The following is a 25774-nucleotide window of genomic DNA, read 5'->3' as shown; positions in this document are numbered from 1 at the left end:
AGTTTATCTTCAGTCACAGATCTTCTTTTATTTGATCGTGATACGAAATCGGCTTCTCTGTAGCTTTATTTACTGAAAGCTAGAATCCCTGGGCTGGCGGGGTCGGAAGGGGACCTGTGCCTAGTGCTGTGGAGCGAAGTGTGGTAGTGACCACCTACCTGTAACAGGCTGCAGGTGCGAACGATTGCGTGTGTGATGCTGCTTATGTGGAAGAGCAAGTATTTTTATTTAGTGTAAACATGCATTGGAGAAATGAAGCATTTATAATCTTTTGCAAAAATAAATTGTCCTTAAAGCCATAGGAAAAAAAAAATCAGGCCAGAGGAGCTATCCGAAGCGCATGCTGAGAAAGCAAAGGAGAGGGCTGCAGCTAAGCCGTCACCGCGTTCTGAGTCAGGTCTCCTGACTGCGCACTAACACATGACTGCACAATAGAGGGCTTGTGTTTCTTCTTGTTTTTCACAAAATGAGCTAATTTTGGCAACAAATAGTCTGATATATATGCTTTTCCTTTTTCAAGGTGGCTTAAAATAAAGTAAATAAACATGAATTTTTTTGGGCTAAAAACCATATTTGCTAGTTGAAGCCCTCATCGCCATAGCCCCATGACATGCCATCGAGCTCTCTCGGAACCCTTGGGCAGGTCTGGCGGGGGCACTGTAGGCATGCGGCCTCCTGTTCAGTGTCGGGCACAGATGCCGCTCTTGCCTTGCTTATTCCTTAACAAGATTGAAGTTGTTTCTGTGTCTTCCCGAGGTTGGGGCACCTTGGGGTGGACTGTGGCGTTCCTGTGGTGTTTACCCAACTGTGCACATTCAGAGAGGGGTCAAGGGAGCCTGGACTCCTGTTTAACTTCGAAGCCCTCTCAGCGTTTCTCATGGCCCCCACGGCATTCTTTTTCTAACAGTTACTCAGTAACTCCCCTTTTATTCTGAAATTCTTAGAAGATACTGCTTTATACACGTATAACCATATAATTTTAAAAAGCACTATACTGCCTGAGTGTAATAAAAGAGAAATTAGGAATTCATACTAAAATAATGTTTGGGTCACCATGTAAAATCTCAGGCACCACTGCTCTCAAAGGAGCCACTGTGACGGACACCTATGAAGGCAGGTGGAGCCGGGTGCTGGGTGATGGCGGGAGCCATGCGGCAGAGCTGGTGGTGGCTCGTGGATTAGCTCCGAAAGAAACAGGTGCAGCCCCCCGTCTTCTCACGGTGGTTACATTTCTGGGACGTGAGTGGGTGTGGAAAGTATCATGTTGTACGTAACAGTAGGGTCTGGGCGTGGGGATGGTGAACCCTTTCACCTACACGTGTCCTTCGTGTGGGAGCGTTTTGCTTCTGGTACGTCCTGCTTGTCCCACGTAGTGCCCTCTGCCCACAAAGTGCCTGGAGACCCCACTAGAATGTGCAGACCCTTCCACACGTGGTTACCGTGGGGCACCACTGCCACCCACCACAGCCACCTGCTGGTGGCCATGGGCTGGGGAAGCTAGTCGACAAGGACCAGCAGGGAACATAGAAATCCAATCCCAAAAAAAGTAAAAAAAGAAATCCAATTGCCTATACAGTATTGGGTGCATGCGTGGTTCTTAGGAGTCTGTGAATAATGTTCCTCTAGCTGTTTTGTGTCTGGTCGTGACTAAACATAAAATAATGGATGCAGATACCTTCAGACTGATGCGTAAAAAACGAAGGGTTTGGTTTGTAGATGCAGGAAAGTCTGGCATCCTCCCGCCCTTGCTTTTTTTTCAGTTTCTCTGAAGGCATCTGCCGCAGAAGGCGCTTGTGGAAGCACAGCAGCGCCCTCTCGTGGACCTTCCTTGATGTGCGATAGTTCAGAAAGATGGTCCTGGCTACCCTTCAGCCCAGCCTAGCTGTGCCCAGCAGCCATGTACCACCACTGACCATGGGCGCGCCTGCCTGGTTTTACAGCCACGGGTGACCTCAGACATGGGCGAGAGCGTTCGATGTGGCCTCTCCACCACTCCCTCGCATTGTGATGAGAGATCCGTGGGCCCCATTCTAGAAGAAAAAGGCACCGAGTTGCTGGAGGGAGAGGTGGGGTCCCTTGTTTCACTGGCACTTCCCAGGCAGGCATTGGGGAAGGGACAACATGGCCTTTGGCCTCAACATGAGCGTCTGGTGGGCTCAGGGTTGTGGTGTCTGCTGGTGCTGTGACAGCAGTGGGGAGCCAGGTAGCCTGTCCTGGAGGCAGGGGCGGCGAGCTTCGTGGGGTGAGCTGGAACTGAGTCTTGAAAGAAGAGCCTGTTATCTGGGCAGTCACCTGGGGAGGTAGGCACACGACAGGAGAGGCTGTGGAGCAGGGGCGGGGGCAGGAGAGGGCTGGCTGCGGTAGCCTGGTGGGCCTGAGGGGCTGTGACTGTGGGAGGGGCGTGGAGGGGAGGGGCCTTGGGTAGATGCATGTGGGGGTGGGGGAAAGAACAGACCTGTGTTTTGTTTCATTTTTTTTTTTATCAAAGTGATGCTGTCAAAGTGAGACAAATCACATAATTTGGAAGGGCCTTTGGTAAAAAGCACTGTCCAGAGCGCTCACCTCCCTAGAGGCAGCATTGAGTTATTTTAAAGGGCTGTGGCTCTCTGTGTTTCTGGATTGGTCAGTGTTAGGACCAGTGGCAGGAATCAGAGGTCCAGCACAAGGGAGAGAAGAGGCTTCCCCCCACAGCCGTGTCTGCTTGGTGGGCAGGGCTGGAATGGTTCCAGCTGTCAGTGCCCCAGACGCTTTCTGTCCTGGTGTTCGACCTGCCCTATGAACTCACACACGGTTGGGCGTGTGCTGGAGAAAGAATGACAGAGCCCCGTGCATGGCTCACTTGAGTGACAACTTCAGACAGTAGATGGTGCTATAGGATCATGCTAAGACGATGAGAAGGTCCCCAGGAGCTGTCAGGAGACACTTCTGTTTTCATCCCAGTGGACTTACCTTTAGTCGTGTGACCATGACTGGCTGTAAGGTGACTAGAATGTGGGTGCTTTGCCTCGAGAAAGAAGGAAGGATGTTGGTTCACAGATGGCAGTCCCTGCCGTATGCCCCGTTTCTAAAATATATACTTGCTTTTTAAAAAAATAAGTTTTAGACATCATCTGATGACTTTTAGTTCAGATAGAGGAGGATTTAGCTCAATTACACTTCTCCTGCCTTCTCCTCTCTTGTGTCAGTTAGGAGTGCTTTTGGCTGAAAGTAACAGAAAACATGACCTACAATGGCTTAAACAACAGGGGATTTATTTCTTCATTTATTTCATTAAGAGTAATGTAAAGGTAGGTTTTCACTAGTGTTGAATTAGAGCACAACCATGTCAGGAATCTGGGCCAGTGTCTCTGCAGTTCTCGTTACCATTCCTTCATGGTTGCAGTGTTGTTGCCACCGCTCCAGTCACCACATCCACATTCAAGGCAGGAACAACTGGGAAGGAGCAGGCAGTACAGCCCATGTTTGTCCTTTATATTGGGGCATTCAAGAAGCCGCCAGTATATTTTTACTTGTATCTTGTTGGCCAGAACTGTGTTGGGCATCCAGCTATAGTCACAAAGGAGACAGAGAAAATGTGTATTTAACTCTCATGGCATCCCTGATGAAGGGGGCAGGGCCACAGGCTTGGGGAGGAGCACTGGGTCAGCTAGCGGGTGAAGCAGCCTCGTTCCTCTGTTGGTTAGCTCAGAACTGTGTGTGCTTACCCGTCCTTGTTCCCTGGACTTCGGACACCTCCCGGCTCCCCACCGTGTGGGACATAGGGAAGCGCTTACCCTGCTGTGCCCAGTCACCTCTTCTCACTCTTGCCACTGTTCAGCTTCGGTCAGGTTTGTTTTTCTGTTTCCTTTCACATTATCGAAGTAGAAAACTTCATTTTGTTCTGTACCCACAGTTCAATCAGTTTCAGATCCAGAAATGGTATTTGTATTATATTATCATGATCAGTAAATGTTGTTTGTCACAGAACCAAGTGAAATGCATGTGGTTGTATTTTCTTCTCCATGTCCCACACCAGGACTTTTTCTCGGGCAAAAGGAAGGGTTAGCATGACTTCTCTTGCACCCTCTGACTGCCGAAAGTCGCCCACATTTGATTTCCTGTCATTGAGCCGTGCCTTTTGGTTCGGTTTTATCGTTTCCTGCATCTTCACGTTGCCTGGATGGTAGAGCAGAGGGCGAGAATGGCTGTAGGCCTGGCCCTCCCCAGCAACACCATGTCCTGGGCTAGTTGCCCAGTCTCCTCGTATGTGCAAGGGGGGTGACTGTGGTGACAGTGAGCCTGAATCGAGGTAACCTGTGTCTGCGAATATTGGCCCTGAGCCTCTGTTTTCTCATTGAGAAAGGAACCACATGCTCGCTTTGCTTTCTCCCGGTCTCTTCCAGCGTTTCATTCTGCTTTTTGGAGTCCGAGGTAACCTGTGTCTGCGAATATTGGCCCTGAGCCTGTTTTCTCATTGAGAGAGGAACCACATGCTTCCTTTGCTTTCTCCGGGTCTCTTCCAGCGTTTCATTCTGCTTTTTGGAGTATATTCATTCATTTTTCTTGAAATCTCTATTTTATTTCAAATTGAGGTTCTGACTTTTTATACAATTTTTTCTGGGATTTTTGTTTTTAAGTTGGCTTCATTGAGATGTAAAAACTCACTCATTTCAAGTGTACACTCGCTCTATTCTGACAGATGTGTGCAGTTAGCCATGCCTCCATCCAGAGATGCCCTCTGGCCCACGTAGATGTGCTGATCCGCGTCTGGAGTGGCCTGCCTGACGGTGATGTTCGGTGACATTGTGTGTGTGCAGAACAGAACACCTTGACTGCACGATGAGGGACAGGCCAGTGCCCACAGCAGCCAAGCTGGGAGCCAGGGCCTGTCTTTGGCTCACTTGAGTGACAACTTCAGACAGTAGATGGTGCTATAGGATCATGCTAAGACAACGAGGAGACAGCTACTAAGGAAAAAACTCCATTTTCAGGCCATTAGTACCTTTTCTATGCCTTCCCTCTGTGAGGCCCAATACCAGTTTCCTTAGAAAAACTTTTTGTTCAACAGGTTTTAACCATTTTATATACTTATTTAAATATATTTTTATTGATTTCAGAGAGGAAGGGAGTAGGATAGAGAGATAGAAACATCAATGATAAGAGAGAATCATTGATCGGCTGCCTCCTAGACACCTCATACTAGGGTTTGAGCCCACACCCCGGGCGTGTGCCCTGACTGGAAAGCAAACCCTGACCTCCTGGTTCATGGGTCGACGCTCAACCACTGAGCCACACTGGCAGAGCTATGCTATTGCCTTAACCTATACATTTCTCATTTAAAAAACCCTGGAATTATTTACAGTAGATGAACTCAGCCAGAAGTTAGTTGCTCTAGAATGAGCAAAACTGCTTTGTCATCTTTGAAGGACCAGCTGTTTTACAGTAGATGAACTCAGCCAGAAGTTAGTTGCTCTCTAGAATGAGCTTTGTCATCTTTGAAGGACCAGCTGGTTTTACTTTATATTTTAAAAGGTTTGTGTTCTACTTTGTTTTTAATAGTCAGTTATAGTAAGCATTGTTTTTAAAGGATGATTCAAAATTAATCCTTAAAAATACCCATTTAAACTGTGACTATCAATTTAACTTAGTTTCAAGTTTATGTTCAGACTTTCAGCAATTTCTTTCCAACTTTCTCTCAATCTATAAGTAGGAAGCAGAGCCCCCTTAGCACCAGACCTTGCAGGTCTGCATTGTTCTCTGCTGCCAGCACTCATCTGCATACCACCCGAGCCATCTGCATGCCATCTGAGCTATCCGTGGGCCCCTGAGCCTTCCATGGGCCACATGGTCCATCAGTGGGCCACCTGAGCCACCCATGGGCACCTTAGCCATCTGTGGGTCCCTGAGCCTTCTGTGGCCACCATAGCTATCCATCCATGGGCCACCTGAGCCATTGGTGACCACCATAATTACCTGTGGGCCACGTAAGCCATCCATGGGCCACCTGAGTCATCTGTGGCCAACATAGCTGTCTGTGAGCCACCTGAGCCTCCCGTGGACCACCTCAGCCATCTACGTGCCACAGTCTGTGACTGTTTCCTTCCTTTAGGTCGCTTTTGGCTATTGGAGCTAATTATAGGGCCTCCAAATCAAGGGCCTCGCCCCTCCCTTTTTTCCCTAAACCTAACACCTGCTATACTGATTTGAGAAATGTAGATTTTTACTTGAATTCAAAACTTCTTGGTAAAGTCACCTTAAAAGAAAATGGAAGAGCTCTAACCGGTTTGGCTCAGTGGATAGAGCGTCGGCCTGCGGACTGAAAGGTCTCAGGTTCAATTCCAGTCAAGGGCATGTACCTTGGTTGCAGGCACATCCCCAGTAGGAGGTGTGCAGGAGGCAGCTGATCGATGTTTCTCTCTCATCAATGTTTCTAGCTCTCTATCCCTCTGCCTTCCTCTCTGTAAAAAATCAATAAAATATATTTGGGGGGGAAAAAAAGAAAATGGAAGAAGCTTAATTGAATCCATGATCTTGAGTGGAGGAATGTTGCAAGTAGACTGATAACTAGACTTATCCCAATCTATTTGAAACCATTTTAATATAGAAAACAAAAATGTGTTAAAGAAATACATATGTGTTGATTTTAAAAATTGTGAGGAATCTTAACATAGTGAAAACAGTAAACTTGAGTAGTTGTGAATTTGCTTTAATTGGGCTGCCTTGCAGGAGAAGGAAGAGTGTAGAATGTCCCGGATTCCCCAGTGTTCTGCCACTTCCCCAGTGTGTGACCTTGGACAAGCCATCTAGCCTCTCCAGCTGCGGGGCTCACCTTCATAAAGTGGGGGTGCTGACGATATGACAGCAGCTAAAGCCCAGTGGCCACTGTGCCCTCGCTGGATTCTCCCAGCAAGCCTGGGGTGGGGGGTGGGGGTGCCGTAACTGTCACCGTGTTGTACAGATGAGGAATCCGAGGAGCTGTAAGGGTGAGAACTTCTCAAGGTCTTCTGGCCAGCAAGAGGCAGAGCAGATGTTCCACCAGGAGGACCTGCTCAGGGGTCCGTGCTGGTTACTCGGTGCTGTTCTCAAGGCCACACTGTCCAGCCGTGCAGGTTGTACACTGCACACTGCACACCTCCACTCACGAGGGCTTGCATGTTGTAAGACAGATGGTGGCCGTGTCCAGACTGTCCATTGTCAGTCATCTCAGCGTCTCCTGTACTGAGACTTGGTGAAATCTAAGTAAGCTAATACAGATGATGTGATTGGCAGGCCACTTAATAAACATACTACACACCGTGCCCTGTGGCTGCTCCCTCACAAGCTCCCTGCCCATCCTTCCCTCTCCTACCCTCCCAGCAGCGAGCACTGCCCAGTGTACTTACCAGCTCAGTCCTGGTCTCTCCCGGCTCTGTCTGTGCTCAGGACTCAGGAATCTCACCCCGCTCATCTCTGTGTAGGTGAGTCCCACACCTGACTCTTCAGCCCAGAGCTTCCTTGTGCTGTCCAGACTCAGATCTGGGTCCACCCAGCATCTTTTCTTGGGGATCCACAGACATCTCCAACCTCAGACAGCAAACCCAACTCCTGACTGCCCAGCCCACTGGCAGTCTCTGTCTCAGCAGCTCCGTCCTTCCAGGCCCTCAGCCCCTAAGCAGGGCCATCCTTTCTCTCCTGCCCCACATCTAAGCCATTGGGGAAGTCGTCAGAATCTATCCAGAGCCTGGTTATTTCTCGCTTGTCCCCTGCCTTCCACGCTGATCTACCTACTCTGTCTGTGCTGGGCTCCTCACCAGTCTTCCTGGGTGAGCCCTGTCCCTACGGCTGCTCTTTCCCAGGGACCTGAGGCCAGAAATAGCTTAAAACTCCTGGGCAGAGTGACTACCACGTCTTGGCCCAGGCTCAGGCCCAGGCCCAGGAGACCCTACGAGCTGACCCTCCAGGACCTTCCAGCCTTCACCTTTGCCATTCGGGACTCCTGGCTGTTCCTGGGCTGCTGGGTGCTGCTCAGGGTCTTGGCCCTTCTGTGTTCTAAGAACATTCTTCCCCAGCGTCTCTGCTCCCTCACAGCCTTCGTCTCGGCTTCATGACGGCTTTCCTCAAAACTCAAAGCCACCCCCCATCCCCCTGCCCTGTCCTCTTCCCTGGTGGCACCATCTCCTCCGACGTATGTCCCAGGCCATTTCGCTGCTTAGACACACTATTGATTGTCCTTCTCTCGTTAGAACGGGGGCTCCTGAAAACAGACGGGACTACCCTATTGCTCACTGCACTGGGATGAATGACTGTTGGCTATGTGTCTTATTAGCAGCTATTTCCGGAGTACTTTAACATTAAGTTAAGTAACGTTACAGATTCCCATGTGTCGATTATATATTAATAATTGATGAATAACTGACTCATTTAGAGAGTTTAGAATTCTAATGGAATAAACTCCTCTTTTTCCTCTTGTAAGAGTAGAAAAATAGTTTTTAAGAGTTTCATCCTAAATTAATATTCTAGGAACATTACATTTTGGAGTCTTTACTCCGAGGACAGAGATAAAAATAAAATTAATTAGATGCCAGGAACGTCAGATGCTCAATGGCGTGTGGCTATTTATGACGTTCTCCTAGAATTCAGTAGTTATTAACTCACAAAGACATGACAGCCGAAGTCTAAAATTGATGTGTTTTAAAGTGGGGGAAAAAAGAGCTTTAAAGCGTTTTTTCAATTATAAATTGTAAATTTACTGGTTACAGAAACCATACCTGGTGCATTAAATCATTGTTGTTCAGCTGTAGTTTCTTGACTTGTGAATGCAGGTGTCTGTACTGGTTACAGAAACCATACCTGGTGCATTAAATCACTGTTGTTCGGCTGTAGTTTCTTGACTTGTGAATGCAGGTATCTGTGTGTGTGTGTTTTTTAAATATATTTTATTGATTTTTTTACAGAGAGGGAGGGAGAGGCATAGAGAGTTAGAAACATTGATGAGAGAGAAACATCAATCAGCTGCCTCCTGCACACCTCCTACTGGGGATATGCCCGCAACCAAGGTACATGCCCTTGACTGGAATTGAACCTGGGACCTTTCAGTCTGCAGGCTGACACTCTATCCACTGAGCCAAACTGGTCAGGGCCCAGGTGTCTGTTTTTGCGTTTCTCTGAAACAGTCCTGGAGGTAGAAGCAGGACTTGGAAAGGACGGGAAGAAGAAAGTGATGGGCGCAGAGTTCAGGCATTACTTAACTCTGGGGACTCTCTGTGGAACGGCCGTCAGAGCGGATCTCCCGCGGCTGCTCCCGGCCACGCACAGGCAGCCCCACAGCCAGGGCGCCGCGTGCCTCCTCCTGCTGCTGGATCCGAATCACTCTGATCTTCAGAAAAGCAAAAAGTACAGCATTTGTTGTGTTTTGAAGATTTCCTGGGCATTGGGTTATGTCATTTGATGAGGAAATAAGGAAATGATCACTTAATGAGATGAAAGCAAAATATATGTAACTGGCATTTTTAACGAACTCATTAGCTGAAGGTAGAGCAAATATCAAGTAGGATGGTACAGCTTGACTGTCAGTCTGTGTGTCTGATTAATTACACGCCCTTTAGGTAGCAGGAACCTAAGTAGACTTGGTGTTGTCAGACCCAGCAAGTCTAGAGAATGCTCTGCGGCCCCATTGGTACCCTGGGAACTGTAGCTCTAATGGGGGGGCTGAGTGACCCCAGAGAGAGCCAGTGCCATTGGAATAAGACTTACTCCTTACAGTTCCCTGGAGGCGGGGGCGTGCCACGCCATATGGGGAGCACGATGTTGGCCAGGAGGCAGACAGCGGTGATGGAGAGGCCCGGGCCAGAGACTTTATTGGGGCTTCCACAGGGTGAAAGCTTAGGAGTGGCCAGTTTGAAGAATCCTGGTGGGCGGTGGGCGCTGAAGGTGGTCTCTGGGTGCCTGGCCCTGGCCCAGGTTGTTTCCGGGCAGGGAAGCTTTGCCTCAGGTGAGTGAGCTGGAGAAGGAGAAGCTCGCACTGCTGGCCGAGCCCTCTGCTGTCCCTCAGACCGGCTAGCCCTGGGAGGGCATCTCTCCCGGGGTCAGCAAGGCTCCCAATGGCAGAGCATCAGGAGAAAGAAAATAGAGTTAATATAATCTGCCTGTGATGAGTGGATGTGAAGTAGACAAATGCAGAATGTAGGACACAGTGGGAACCTCTGCCCCCACTGACAACATGGCACACGCCACCCGAGACAGACCCCCAGGTGGCAGGCTGACCCCAGCAGAGGGCCTCCTATCATACTTGCTACTGTGTCTTTTACAACATTAGCTCTAACCCCCAAGTTGATTTTTAGTGGCAGCATCTCTCCTGGATTTGGGTTTAGTGTGTTTCACTTCAAGCAGTACCTTCTTGGAGAACCTCCGCGTCCATCACGTATGGGTGGGTTGAGCCAGGAGCCTTCAGTGCGCTGGGGCGGCTCACTCCCCACAGCGCAGCCGAGAGCCTTTGAGTCGGTCCATCTTCACTGCTCCCCGACTTAGATACCGATTTACGCATCCTTTGCACATTTTTCTTTTTATGAATATGCTGGTTATAAACTGTGAATTGTCTTGATGATAAATGTTTTGTCCCTCAGAGGTCAGGGTTATGGTGGAGATGGAGAAATTATAATCTTCTCTTTTAAGAAAGCGGTAGGAAGGCTGTGAAGTCACCACAGCAACTTGGTGGTGGCCCCACCCAGATCCGTGCCTGCGGAGCAGGGGCGCAGAGAGCGTAGCAGACCCTGGGGTGGCCCGGCCCCTTGGCCACCTCTTCCCATATGGGGGTAAACTAGAGACTGAGCTCCGCTTCCTGGAGAAACTAGACCCAAACGAAACCCTAACACAGAGAGACCATGAGGTTTATTTTTTCAAAACCGTGTCTCCAGCATCTGGGGAGATGGTCCTTATTTTCTCTGACTTCTCTAAGCATTATTCCCCCAGAATAATTAGTAAAGAATCCTAATCCAGGCAGCTTTTCACCGTCTGCTCTTTTATTAATTCTGTGTTTGTTTTGCTCTGGCCTCCCCAGGACTCTGGCAGTATTAAGCTCTTTCTCCTGGATAAGGGAGCTCTACAAGTTCTGGCTCCATTTCTCAAATTGTTTCTTCCGTGGTTCAGTCCCCGTTAAGAGACCCCTGGGGCCAGTCTCAGCGGCTGCGTGCTCCTCCTCAGAGGCTGGAGACCTGACTACGCGGCTCTTCTCAGCAGGCCAGCTTACCGCTGCGGAATGGAGCTGCTGGCTCAGCCTCTGCCTCCAGCCTGGTTAGGCACAGTGCGTGGCCGTGTTCATGGTCAAGTGCACACGTGCTCTGATGCATGGCACGGGAATAAGTATAAAGAAACCCATGGGAATCCCCAAACACAGTTTTTAAAGGCAATAAGTGACTGTATTCTAAAATAGGTTTTCTTGTTTCTTATTTGAAATAATTGAAGAACTTTATGTTTTCCTTTTTGAGTCTCCTTTTCCGACTCCTTCTTTCCTTCCTTCCTCCCTTCCTTCCTTCCATTAATCACCCGAGGATATTTTCCCATTAATTTTTTTTTTAAGAGAGAGTGGAAGGGAGGGGGAGAGACAGAGAGAAAGAAACATTGGTGTGAGAGAGACATCGATTGGTTGCCTCCTGCACATGCCCCAACCGGGGCTGGGGATCATGCCTGCAACCAAGGTACGTGCACTTGACCAGAATCAAACCCAGGACCCTTCAGTTTGCAGCTGATGCTCTATCCGCTGAGCCAAACCGGGGCAATCCAGGGGCATGGCGAGCAGGTGAGCATGGGTCCGAGTGAGTCCTCGCTCTCAGGGGCGCCTCCTTTGTGGTTTCTTGATTCCTGTGGTTGCCTTTGGATTCCTCTGTTGGGGATGCACTCTGCATCCGAACTTGATCCGAGGGGCAGCAGCAGGACCACCAGCCCAGTGATGCTGTAAGGATTGTGTCCAAGGTGACCTGAGCACAAAGGTGTAAAGGGTGCAGAGAGAAGGGGTTACTTGATGTTGTTCAAGTGCTGCCTCTACCAAAATGGATACCTCAGGCCACGCCTTTGGGGGCACAGTCCAAGCACAGCAGCAGTAGAAGGGGGGCCTCCAGCCCATAAAATGGATACCTCAGGCCACGCCTTTGGGGGCACAGTAAAAACACAGCAGCAGTAGAGGAAGGACTCCAGCTCACGGCCACAGAGCTGAGGGAGCTCTGCCCACCTGTGGCATTAGTCCCACAATCACCATGGGAACTGTCCAGGATGTGGACAAGGATACACCTGCTCCCCTCCGCACTTGTTTAGGCCGCCGGTTCTTTGTCCTGTCCCTAGGTCCCTCTCGGTGCCTTAGGAGCCTGGTTCAGGGCTCTGCTCTGTCCCTCGCCTTCTTCCTCCCTGAGAGTGGGCTGAGGGCTCTGTCCCACCAAGGCTGGCCACCTGGGCGCTTCGTAGGGTGGTCTGCAGGGCTCACAGCACAGGTCTGAGGAGTGTGATTAGGTCACATGCTTAGATACTATAAGAAAGAAGGCGGTTTTCACTTCTTGGAGAAATCCATCCTGATAGAGGGAGGGGGGGCAGCCTTTACGAGAAGTTTCTCTCCCCTCTGCACCCCAAGGCCATGCCAGCCTTGTTATATTTGTTAACAATAGAAACATATGACCACAAAGTCTAAAATACCTCTTATCTGGCACCTGATCCAAAGGATTAATGATAAAATATGTAATTGAAATTAAAGTATACAAAATTTGAATATATTCCTGTTAAAAATGTGAATTTAACTAAATTACAAAGCAAAACATTATTATACCAATTTTTCCACGTTTTTAGAGAATACTTTTTCAAAATTATGAATTAAGAGTAAGTTTTAAAATATAAATGATGGTTAGTATCAAATGTTGAAATCAAAATTATTTTAAGAGAGCTGAATTTTAATTTAACACTGAAAGTTTAGTTAAATCATAGTAATAGTTTTATTTTAAAAAACCTAACGCAGTAATTCTGGTGTCTGGCTCCCATCTGGTTGCCTGCACACACCTGTGCACAAATTGGAGCGTAATAGGAATTGCTGAGAAATGGTGCCTTTTAAAAAACCTAACGCAGTAATTCTGGTGTCTGGCTTCCATATGGTTGCCTGCACACAAATTGAAGAGTAATAGGAATTGCTGAGAAATGGTGCTGTGTGCGGTGGGAAAGTTAGCTGCTATACGTGCCTTTGGGGAAGTAAGTTGGGGAGCAGATGCTGGGCGTTGCTGGGAGAAGAGCTTTGTTATGGGGGACGCACTTGCTGTGAGTTGAGAGAAGTACCCAAGTGCTCCTTCCACTCCCATGCTACCCGCAATCCGGCTCCTCCCCAAAACCCACAGTCTCTGCGTTTTGGGATGTCATTGCCTTTTCCACAAGGACTCAAGCCTGGATGTGGGAGAGCATCTCCCTGGGGCCTGGAGCGAGTCTGTCTGGACCCGAGGATGTGAGGGCTGTGGGCTGTGCTGTGCCTAAGGCTGGAGCCCAAGGTACAGGCATGTGCTGTGAGGTGTGTGCATGCCTGTGTGCATGCATGCTTGTGTGAGTGTGTGTACATGCATGCGTGTGCGAGTACATGTGCACATGTGTGCACGTGGCGTGTGGGCCCTGCAGGCAGGCTGGCCCTGACACTGCTGGTCCCACTATCTGTGCTGTCATCCCCCAGGTCTGGTAGCCCAGGCAAAGGGGTCAGAGTCTGCTCCCCCCTCGCTTGGCATACGGTGGGAGGCTGTGTCAAGTGCCTTAGTGAAGCAGCCCGCAGTGGACTGGCACCTGGGAACCAAGGGGGGTAAGGCAATCCAGGGGCATGGCGGGCAGGTGGGCACGGGTCCGTGTGAGTCCTCACGGCGCCCTCGCTCTCAGGGGCGCCTCTGGACGCTGGTTGCCTCTGCACTGGGGTGTGGCGGCCCGAATGCGGCCGGTTGTTTTGTGAGCTGTCCTCTCAGTGACACTTCCAGGTCATTATTTGAGACGCTCTGTCTCTTGTAAAGATGACAGGCTTTTTACTTAGACGGGACTTCGGAGAGTCCTACTCCCCTGGGAAGCATCCCTGGCAAGTCTTTCCTCCCTGCCACGGTGCTGTGCCCGTGACGGCCCTGAAGGGTTAACAGTCTCATGCCACTTTGGGTGGTGCGCTGGAGGTCACTGTGTTGTTGGCGCGATCGCCCTGATTCCTGGGTTGATGAATGAGCCTGGGCTGCGGAGGAGCAGCCCCACGTGCCGGCAGGGGGCTGGCATTGTCGCAGCTGCGCTGCTGGAGCGATTCACAGTGGCGAGGGGCACAGAATGAGGCTGGGGCTGGCGGCTGGCGGCTGGTGTCCGCTTGGCCGGATGGCCTCGCCTGTCACTGGGACTTTGACCATGGGGACCTTCTTCAGCATCATGGGACGTCGGTACAAAAGGAGGCGCAGGAAACGCTCGGAGAGGAAAGGTGATGTGTTCACTTTCATTCTCAAATGTCAAGTGTTGGGCTTTAAATGCAATGTAGGAATGTGTTCTGGGTTGCAGCTTTGTGAGTTAATGTTGCTGCCAGTTACTTTATATTTTCCATTTTCAAGTGCCTCCTGTTGGCATTTAGTAGAATTTTAGACAGGGGCTAGCTTAAAAAGGAAGATTTAAAAACATGTCTATAAACTTGTTTAGAAATCATTAGATATTTGTGAAATCATACAAGTTTGTATCTTTGCTTTATAATGGTTTACCCTAGGCTGCCACCTTCCAGTAACGACTTTTCTAACATTTAAAATACTTTCCCTGCTGTAAGAAATAAGACCATAGCAACCATTGTTAAAATATTTTCCTTTTAAAAACCTAGACAGCAAATTCCTTACATTCATCATTCCAGGTGATTTCAGTCTTTAATTCAACTTGATGTTTTAAGACATAAAAACCTATATTTTTTCTTAACACCAGACTCAAAAGTTGTCCATGACTATAAAAATTAGAAACTACTGGCTTTGAGGGGGTGAGTTGTTGCTTTAAAAGGTGTTAGAGTTTGCTGTCTTCATCGAAACGCATGAACGAATAGAGAATGTCTTCGGTGCAGAGATACTTGAGTGAGGGGAGCAGCGGTTGTGCAGCGAGTGAGCCTCTTTCCCTGAGCGTCACCCTGTTACCCCCCAACTGATGGGACTAGACAGTCTTTTGCCACAGCAGCATTCTCAGGCCGTTCTGTGGCAGGAGATAGTCATCCCTCAGGAATAAAATGAGCCACAGTTTTTAGTGTGGCTTCCTAAGAAGTCAGTTTCAGAGTCAGCAATCCTGGGAAAATAGCATCTTGCTAAATATTACGAAGAGGACTGTGCCTGGTGGGACCTGTGTTTGGGAGTGGTGGGAGCACCATGACCCATAGAGCTTGATGGGCGCCGTGCCCACTGTGTGCCCAGGACAAAAGGCCCTGTCCCGAGGGGGCCTGGGTGTCTTCTGGGCGACTTTCACACATGTCTCTGGGATTCTCCAGACTCTCATCTCAGGTTACAGCATTGATGTGTTTTGTTTCCTCGGTTAAGCATTAAAAAGCAAGCTGTCATTAAGTCAAGCAACAGAAGAGTAAGACAAAGGCCAGAGCAAAACTGCAAGAAATATTGATCAAATGCCCTAAATTTAGAATGGCCACCATTTTTAAAAAAAACATGTTTTTCTTGTTTTCAGAGAGTAAGGGAGAGGGAGAGAAACATCAATGATGAGAGAGAATCATTGATCGGTTGCCTCCTGCATGCCTCCTCCTGGGGATTGAGCCCACAACCCAAGCATGTGCCCTGACTAGGAATTGAACTGTGATCTCTTGGCTCATAGGTCGACGCTCAACCACTGAGCCACACTGGCTGGGCTAGAATGACCACCGTTTTTTACTTGGCCTCTCATCACTGAACATTTATGTTGGAGAAAATATTGAGAAGTACAAGAAAAATTCTGTCATCATTCTTTTGGAACTTACTGTAATTCACATGGTTTGTATCGACCCCATTATGTACAGACTCAAAATGTCTTCTTGCTCTGGCCGCTGGCTCAGTTGGTTGGAGTGTCATCCTGTACACCAAAAGGTTGCAGGTTTCATCCCTGGTCAGGGCACTCATAGGAGGCAGCTGATTAATGTTTCTCTCTCTCTCTTTGCTCCCTTTCCCCCATTCCTTTCTCTCTAAAATCAGTTTGTTTTTTTAAAAATGTCTTCATGAATCTAGAACAGCAGTTTCAACTGGTGTGCTGCAAGAATTTTTAAAACATGCAATTTAGTCAGGGCACTGATCTCTTTTCCCTTAGATTGTCAAATTAAAAAATGACAACAGCCAACACAACAATAGCTGTCTGGTATGAGTGAATCAAAACTATACCTAATTTTTTTGTCACAGCAAAAAATATATATTTTTTGGTGTGCCGTGGAATTTAGTAATAAATGTGTACTAGGAGATGGAAAAGGTTGAAAATCACTTCTAGAATCTTATTCTTCAGTAGGTTAACCTTTCTCAAATATTTTGGTGTGCCGTGGAATTTAGTAATAAATGTGTACTATGAGATGGAAAAGGTTGAAAACCACTGTTCTAGAATCTTATTCTTCAGTAGGTAAACCTTTCTCAAATACGATGCATTTTTATTACAACAGCTTGAGAAATTGATAGTGTTGGAATATGTAACAATTAAGCCCATGTATTAAATGTCGAGTTCACTGGACATTCTATGTAAGTTCAGTGTGACTCTCATTAAACAGTAAAATGTTATATGTTAGTACCTGTTCTTATCTATAATATGGACTTAATACAAATGCCTTTGAAAATTATAAATTTTAATAAAACTGACTGCCCTGTTTATACCAAATCTTTGGCAAAGGTGTACAGGATGTGAAATGTCGTCTTTTAATTGTATAATTTTAAGGTGCTCCAAATCATGTGTATGGAGCTTCCTAAGACTGGTATAATGTGAACATTTTCAAATTTTATTGTTTGCTGAGGACAGTGTAGCAGCAGATTGCTGTCGGCTTCAGCAGCCGTATATTTTCAGTGATTTTCATCACCCCTGAGTTATCCATACAGTCCTCCCTTCCACGGGCAGGCAGTTGGCTCTTGACTGTGCCTGAGACACAGATGGATTAGCTGAGTCATCAAAAAGTACAGTTGACAGAGAATAATGTGCAACTCGGCCAGGCCCTCCATAGCCGATAGTGCTGCCCTGGCAGATCCTGCCGGCCGGGACCTGGCGGGGCCTGGAGCCCAGGTCACTGCCGGGGACAGCTAGACCACACACACCCGCCTTCCCTGGTCTCATCCTGTCCAGGTGGTTGCTGCTCACCTTCCCACCCAGGCCATGGTTGCGGAGTAAAGGCACGGTGGGAGGGGAGTGGGGTGGTGAAACGTGAAGGCTCTCCCCACCAGGTTTTATGAATAAGATCCTGTATTTTCACCTTCTCACCGAGTACTTTGCCCCAAGTGTGATAGCGCCCTGTCTGTGCCCAGTCATTCTGCATGCCATGTGAAGCCCACCGCCGTGCGGGCAACAACTCTGAGCTGTGCTGCAGTCTGAGGCTGGGATCCCCCAGTTACCAGGATGGGGATGTGAACGTGGTGGGGGACCTTTTGTAGAAATGGAGACCCAGGCCCATAGAGGTGTGCCACCTCTGAGCCCTGCTAGGGACGGGCACTGAAGATCCATTCTGTCTGTCTTCATAGAGCAGCTGGCTGTGGGTGACACATCTGAGGGAGCAAGCACTGTCATGCCAGCCTTCTCACCTGGTTCCATCCCGGGTTTCACCTTGTTGAGAGAACGCCTCTTTGTGAGGTTCAGAGTATGGTTACATGCTGGAGGTGTAGGACGAGATGTTATTCCTGTCTCCACCCAGCCGTTCACCCATCATCCATCCACCTATCTGCCCATTTGCCCATCTACCCATCCACTCATCACCATCCCTCCATTCACCCATGTACCCAGCCATTGATCCATCCATCCATCCATCAACCTGCCCACCCATCCATCTATTTATTCATCCACCCATCCAGTATCCGCCCATTCGTCCATCCAACAAGTACCCATTAGAGCCTTCTGGGCGCTGGCCCCAGGGATTGGGGCATGCACAGGACAGGTGTGGGTGGCAGGGCCGTGGCAAAGGGACAGCCGAGCTTCCAGACTTGAGGTTTGCTGTGGAACGGGCCCCCTGAGTACCACTCAGTGATGAGCAGGTGGGCTGTGTGATGTGTTGCTCCCATCCGTGTGCATCAGGAGGAAGGGATCTTCCCAGCCTCTGGCAGGAGTGGAAGATGCATGTCTGTCATGGGAAGGTACGAATCCTGAAAGTTGCTGACCTCCTCCCCCAACTCCTCTCATTGAACAACAGGTTATGGGTAGAAGGCCCTGGTTTGGGGTGCATTTCATTGCATTTGGGCTTCACAGCACAAGTGAGGACCCTGCTCCCGGGAGGCACGGGTGGGCAGAGCCCCTGCAGATTGACAGTTGAAATTATAAGCAAAGGTGTAGAATTAAGTGTGTGGAATTATACTTGAAATACTGTGAAATTGGATCAAATCTTAACAGTGCCTATTCTTTAAGTAGCTATCAGTGTTTGTTTTGAAAATACAGTTCACATTTCTTCCTTGACTCCAGAAAATAAAGTATAATTTTAAATGAATGGGACTTTATTTTTTTTAAATATATTTTATTGATTTTTTTACAGAGAGGAAGGGAGAGGGATAGAGAGTTAGAAACATCGATGAGAGAGAAACATCAATCAGCTGCCTCCTGCACACCCCCTACTGGGGATGTGCCCACAACCAAGGTACATGCCCTTGACCGGAATCGAACCTGGGACCCTTCAGTCCACAGGCTGACGCTCTATCCACTGAGCCAAACCAGTTAGGGCGTGAATGGGACTTTAATGAGGCCATGTTACATAGAGCAAGGTTGGATAATGCATCAGATGCATTGTTACTGTGTGTTCATTTGGAGGGACAGAGTGTGGTTATAAAAATAATGTGAAGTTTTTTCTTCTGTGGTCAACTCTGAGCTGGTGACGTTACCTTGGTGTTCTGGTACCAGGCTCCAGCAATCTGTGTCCGGTTCTAAAGGCTGGATTGCCTAGGCCTGCTGTGCTGGGGCGGGAGCGTGTGCACATGTGTGGGTTTGTGTGCATGAGCGCGTGCGTACACACACACACACACACACACACACACACACACACGGGAAGGAGGCAGGGGATGGGACCAGAGGGGCAGTGACCGAGTAAGAAGCAAGCCCGGTGCTCCGACACAGCAGGCTCTCGTGGTGACTCAGGGACCCCGGTCCTTGGTTCTCTCTTGAGCGGGAGGTTCTGGAGTCACCTTGCAGTTGCCCGTCCCCATCCAGCTATGGGAAGGTGAGAGAATACTGAGAAGCTCACAGGAGGCTGCATGGCTAGGCCTGGAAGCAGTGCCCGCACCAGACGAACACAGCCCTCCCAGGAAGACAGCCCTCCCTTCATCCCGCCCAAAGCCCAGACCCGGGGCCTGACTGTCTGGAGGTGGCAGTCATGGGACGGCAGCCTGCAGTGAGCATGGGCACAGGACAACCACATCAACTGTCCTCCAGCAGGGTGGGTGGAGGTGCCCTGCAGTCGGGCCCCCAGTGACGATGGCCCACCAGGCTGGGCTGTGTCTTATTTCCACCCGAGTCTTCTCCTGGGGCCCTTGTCCCATCCTGCAGAGCCCTGCCCGAGGTGGGTGAGGCGCAGACCACAGCAGAGAACGGGACCATCTGAAAGTCAGCTGGTGGGCCTTACACATTTCTCTAGCTTAGGCCAGACTCATTTCTGTGTATGTTAGTTGTGAAAGATACGTGTTTAGAAGTGTGTGTAGTGGTGATAATCTAATGAAATAAATGCCTCGAATTTGCAAGACTGTGTCCGAGAGCTGAGAGTCCTTAGGTCCCTTTGTGCCAATGCCACTTTATGGCGGCTCATGGCAGGTTGAGGGGCCTGTGCAAGGTCGCTGGGCAGCAGCTTCCCAGGCAGGACTAGATCCAGGCCCCGCTCTTTCCCCACGGTGCCTCCAGGTACCCTGAGCTGCCTCGCCTTCCCCACGTCTCACGTCCGATGGTTTGTCCTTTACCCTGCAGGTATTAATTCTGCCTCTGTTTTGGCAGTAGCGCTGTCACTGTGAGATCTGACACCCTGATCTAGTCTGCAGGGCGTCCAGAGTTTGCTGTGATGTCAAGGCCAACCGGCACCTCTTCTGCTCAGTGGTGACCGCAGACGGCAGAGACAGCCGCTGGGCAGGTGTCAGTCCAGACGCAGGCCCACACTTCCCAGACCAAGTCCAGAGTTCTCTGCAGAGCACGCATCTTTGTGTACAAGAGGATGACTTAGAACAGAAAGCCACGTTTCTCATTATTGTAAGAATTAGGAAATACAGATGCAAATAAACTGTATGAGCAAGCAGAGGTGATGATCCTTGTAGCTAAACCTTTGAATATGAGCAAAGCCTTGGTAATTTTCTCCAATCCTTAGAACTGGACTTAGAGTTAGAATTCAGTGACTGTTTAAGATTCTGTGTTTGACATTATGGCCAGGAGCTCGGGGATGCCTGACTTCTGCCTTGAGTCCCCTCCCAGGGTCCCTAGAGAGAGAGGCCACAGGAGGAGAGGAGTGGCTGGGACCCCCTCCCCCCATCACTGATGGCTGAGCCCTGGTGCCCGACCATCTCTTGCAGCCCCGGCTCCCCAGCCCAGCCCCTCCTGATTCCTGGCATGGTTTTCTATTCTGGGTGTAGACTGGGGAAGGCCAGGGGCCAAGGGCACTCCCTGTGAGAGTCAGGGCCTTGGCCCTTGGGAGGCCGCTGGATTTTGTTCACCATGAAGAGTGAACCCCGCCCTGTACTGAAATCATCTGTGACTTTGCTCTGTCAGTTTGACAACTGACACCTTTTGCTTATTAGCGTGTGAGGTAAAGCTTTAAAAAGTTAGCTTATTAAAGTCCATTCACATTTTTGTAAGGAATTTTGTTTATGTTCGACTACAACTTATTTAAGCTGAGTGCTTGTCTTTCTGTTACTGACTGTAGTAGGCCGTTGAAAGGTTGACTGAAGAAACATGACTCCTATTCAGACAGACTGGGCACGCGGAGGTCACTGGGTCGGGCTCATCTGGAAGGTGCTACCTTCTGACTAGGGGCATCCAGGGCCCTGAGACGTGCAGAGGGACACATGGCCCTTTATCCAGTGGACTCGGGTCGGAGTTGCCCGGAAACATCATCCTGTACAGGGAGGCTCTCTGCCACTCTGAGACCGTCCTCATTTCCACAGGCTCACAGGGGAGCAGAGCGAGGAGGCGGGGATAAAGGATGAGGCTCAGACCCAAAGCTCAGTTCTGTTTGGTTGTTTTAACCCAGAGAAGTAGCTTTTTGGGTTTTTACTCTCTCTGTTGCTGCATCAGTCTATTCACTGTTTTATCCAAATCTGCCCACTTATGGTACATCCAGGCCCTGGCTCCGTGCCATGCCATGGCCTCGTGTGTGTGTGTGTGTGTGTGTGTGTGTGTGTGTGTGTGTGAGAGAGAGAGAGAGAGAGAGAGAGAGAGAGAGAGAGGTGCCGATCATGCTGTATGAACATTCCCAGTAGCTCAGTTCTGTTTAGTTATCTCAGTGCTAAATGTAGCTAATTAAATATATGCGAAGATTCTAGATTTTACGTGTCTGGAACTCTCATTTACTAAACATCTTTCTGGGTATGACTCTACCTCACAGCATTATGGGTTTGATCATAAGTAATAGGATTTTGTTCACCTCATCATTTGGTTCCAGTGGACGTTCTGCCTGGAGAGAATGTGCTCAGTTTGGCCTTCCTTCTGAGTATTTATTTCCCAGACGGAACTCTGGTTTATCCCATCTCCTTTGTGCTCGTTGTGCTGTGACATACAGAATCCACCAGCCACGTGCAACTGGGAGGTTAATGGCTAGAGAACAAGTTGAAACATGACTTTGAAAATGTATTTCTTGAAGAATTACTTTAATTTTCCTGAGATTAAAAATACCAAGGTTTCTAATATCTACTGTGGGACTTATGCTGCAAACAGCTTGGCAGAATTAATTCGCCTGCATTTGTTTCCGGGGTCGCACCCTCTAGCATTTCAAGCAGCATCAGTTTTTTGTCCTGTCAGCCGAGCCTGGAGTTTTGATTGATCAAGAACAGCCACACGTGACTGGGAACATTGAGAAGCATGTGGCTCTGTCCGTGTTGGTCCTGCTCCGTGCTGTCGTCATGATGACAGCTGATGCCCAGAGTGCATGCTGTGTGCAGGTGCTAATCCATCCCCTTGGATTAGCCCGGCTCAGAGCCCTTGAGAGCCTTGCCCGAGGCCACATAGCTAGCTATTGAAACAGGCTCACCCAGGACGGTTACCCAGGATGGTCTGACAACAGCCAACATGTGGGCCACGGGCACAGGCAGAGTCCAGCCTTATTAAGGCGTTCATAACCCGTGTGAACGGAGACTGGTCGTAGCTGCTGGGAGACAGCTCCTAATCATGAACTGTACTCAGCAGGTAACTTTTAACCAATGTAAAGCTGTTTTATTTACAGATGTTTCTGACTTAAGGACTTGAGAGGTAACTGTGTTCTTCTCCTTCAATATTGTGTTGGCTCTTCTGGGTCTTTGTCTCTCCATATATACTTTAGTATCCCTGTTGATAGCCACAAAATAACTAGGTGGGATTTTGGTTGAGATTGCTTTGAATCTATAGATCAAGTTGGAAGAACTGACATCTTGATAATGCTTCTGGGTCTTTGTCTCTCCATATATACTTTAGTATCTCTTTGTTGATAGCCACAAAATAACTAGGTGGGATTTTGATTGAGATTGCTTTGAATCTGTAGATCAAGTTGGAAGAACTGACATCTTGATAATATTGAGTCTTCCTACCCATTAACATGGACTATCTCTACATTTATTTAGTTCTTCTTTGATTTCTTTCATTGGTGTTTTGTAGTTTTCCTCATATAAGTTTTGTTTGATTTATATCTAAGTGTTTAATTTTGGGGGTGCTAATGTAAGCAGTATTGTGCTTCTCTTTCAAATTCCACTTGTTCATATATAGGAAAGCAATTAATTTTTTTGTATTAATCTTGTATTCTACGATCTTGCGATAATTTCTTATTTTAATTATTCTATGTTGCATTTCACTAGAAGAAACATGTTTGCTAAAAGTAATGCATGAACCTTATTTGCTATGCACAGTCTGCTATATTTGTTCCATGTGTACAAAATCTCTAAGGGGTAACCAAACTAAGCATCCATTATTTAGATGGTTACCTAGAAATGAAACTATTTCATTGTAAAATATAATAAGTTGATAGCTTTGAACGCTTTAGTGATATTGTGTTTAGATAATGCTGAATTTGATTATCTTACTTCAAATGTAAAAATTTTATACTTCAGTTATCTTTGTTAAATAATCACATTATCATTCAGTTGTTGTTTTTTTCTATAGCTACAGCTTTTAGTATGTTGCTTGATTTATGCTAAAGAATCAATAGGCATAGTCTCCATTTAACACTTCTCTTTTTAAAAATGTGCAGTGTTGGCTTTTAAAAATAAAACCTTTAACAATCATAAAAATATGTAAAATGTTTCTCAAAACCATTTTTTTAGACTAAAATGAAGTAAATCTATAATAATAAAAGCGTAATATGCTAATTAGATCGGATGCCCTTCCAGACATCCTTCTGTCCTTCTGGATGAAGCCGGGGCTGCAAGGGAAGCCCAGGTCCTGCGTGCCTGCCTGCGGCCAGAAGGAGGCCCGGGTCCCGGGTGCCAGAGGAAAGCCGGTGCTGACAGCCGGGAGAAGGAAGGCCTACTCTTGCACGAATTTTGTGCATCGGGCCTCTAGTCCAGTAATAATTAGTAGTAAGTTTAATCAAGGTTAATGTTTGTCTTAAACATTTTTGAATCTATACATTTAAAAAAATACGTTTTTATTGATTTTAGAGAGGAAGGGAGAAGGAGAGAGAGATGGAAATATCAATGATGAGAGAGAATCATTGATCAGTTGCCTCCTGCATGCCCCCTACTGGGAATCAAGCCCATAATCCAGGCATGTGCCATGACAGGGAATGGAATCATGACCTCCTGGTTCATAGGTCAGTGCTCAACCACTGAGCACACTGGCCAGGCCCATGTGGGATTTTGATAGGCTTTTAATTCTTAGATGTTTATAGTTCAGGCTGTAAGACGTGCTTTCAGAATGAAAGAAAAATGGTTATGTGAAATGCTCTAAAGTGCTTGCATTTGCTGTTTTGCTTTGTTTTATAACCTTTGATACAAAAGTTGGCATTTGTAGAATGTGAAAGTGTTGCTCCTGCTCAGCGAGAGCTTTCTGGCTCCCATTCTCCACACGCACGGCCCTCCCGCCGCTGCGCACAGCCTGCTCATTTTCCACTGTGAGACATTTCCATGTCCTTTTAAAGAACTTTAATATGTAAGAGCAGGGAAACAGGCGCTCTATAAATCAGGTGAGCTCCATTAGGGCCAGCTCCTCCCGTGGCTCAGACTCAGTCAGTGTCCCTGGCAGCGTGCTCTCCCTCCGCCCCCCCGGCCTGCTCTGCACCCCCTTCACTGATGAATGGTATGATAATTGGGCCTTCTAATTAAACGATTTATTTGGGGATAATGCAGATTCACATGTAGATTCACAGAAAGAACCATATTTCCTTTACTCAATGCATTGTCACAGTCAGGATATTTGTTGACTGGGATACAGTCAGGATCCAGAGCCTTCCATTGTCCCTGGGATCACTTTCATGTGCTTTTGTAGCCAAACCCTCACCCTCCCAATACCTGGCAGCCACTAATCTGTTCTCCATCTCTACAGTTATTTCATTTCAAGAATCTATAATAATAAAAGCATAATATGCTAATTAGACTGGATGTCCTTCTGGACGACCTTCTGGATGAAGACGGGGCTGCAAGGGAAACCCGGGTCCCGGGTCCCAGGTCCTGGGTGCCTGCGTGTGGCTGGAAGGAAGCCGGGGGAAGGAAGGCCTACTCTTGCACGAATTGTGTGCTTCGGGCCTCTAGTGTTATATAAAGGGACCACACAGTAAGTAACGCTGGGATTGGCTTTTTCCCCCTCAGCCTAATTCTCTGGAGATGCCTCCAGGTCACTGCGTGTATCAGTCCTTTTCATTGCTGCACAGTATTTCTTGGCATGGGCATGCCCACAGTCTGTTTAACCATTTGCCTGTTGAGGGGCATCTGGTTGTTTCCAGTTTGGAGACGTTGCTGTAAACATTCATCGGCATTTGGGGTTGCAACCGGTTTCATTTTGGCCACTCTACATGGATTTAAGTGGCATGTCCCCGGTGGCTAATGATACTGAACATTTTCTCATGTTTATCCGAATATCCTCTTCATTGAAAGGTCTCTTCATGACTTTTGCCCACTTTCTGATTGGATTGTTTGTTTTGAGAATTTCTTGTGTGTTCCATTTGTTCAATGTGTGGCCTTTGTTATATTTTCTCCCAGTTTGTTGCTTGTCTTTTCATCTTCTCTACAGGGTCTTTGGCAGAGGGAAAAAAATGTTTAATTTTGATTAGGTCCAAGCTGTCAAAAAATCCAGTTTATCTTATAGATTGTGCTTTTGGTGTCTAGTCTGCTTAAGCATGCTCTGCCCAGCCCCAGGTCCTGGGGATTTTCTCCTATGATTTTCCTATAGGTTTTATAGTTCTATGTTTCACACTGAGCCCCGGACCAACTCAAGTGCATTTTGTGATAGTGTGAGACGCGGGTGCCTGGTGGCTGCAGCACCATCTGTGGCCTGGCCCCTCCTCACTGAATTGCTTTCCGCC

General features: G+C 48.0%; 1 protein-coding gene across 2 annotated transcripts in view; it reads left to right on the top strand.

Moving 5' to 3' along the window:
- The window catches only part of ADARB1 (adenosine deaminase, RNA-specific, B1), a 61542-nt gene that overhangs the window by 985 nt on the left and 34783 nt on the right, over positions 1-25774 (top strand). The window lies entirely within an intron of this gene.

The sequence above is a fragment of the Myotis brandtii genome, unplaced genomic scaffold, assembly GCF_000412655.1.
Source record: "Myotis brandtii unplaced genomic scaffold, ASM41265v1 scaffold577, whole genome shotgun sequence".
NCBI lineage: Eukaryota > Metazoa > Chordata > Mammalia > Chiroptera > Vespertilionidae > Myotis > Myotis brandtii.
This window is presented reverse-complemented; position numbering and strand designations above follow the sequence as displayed.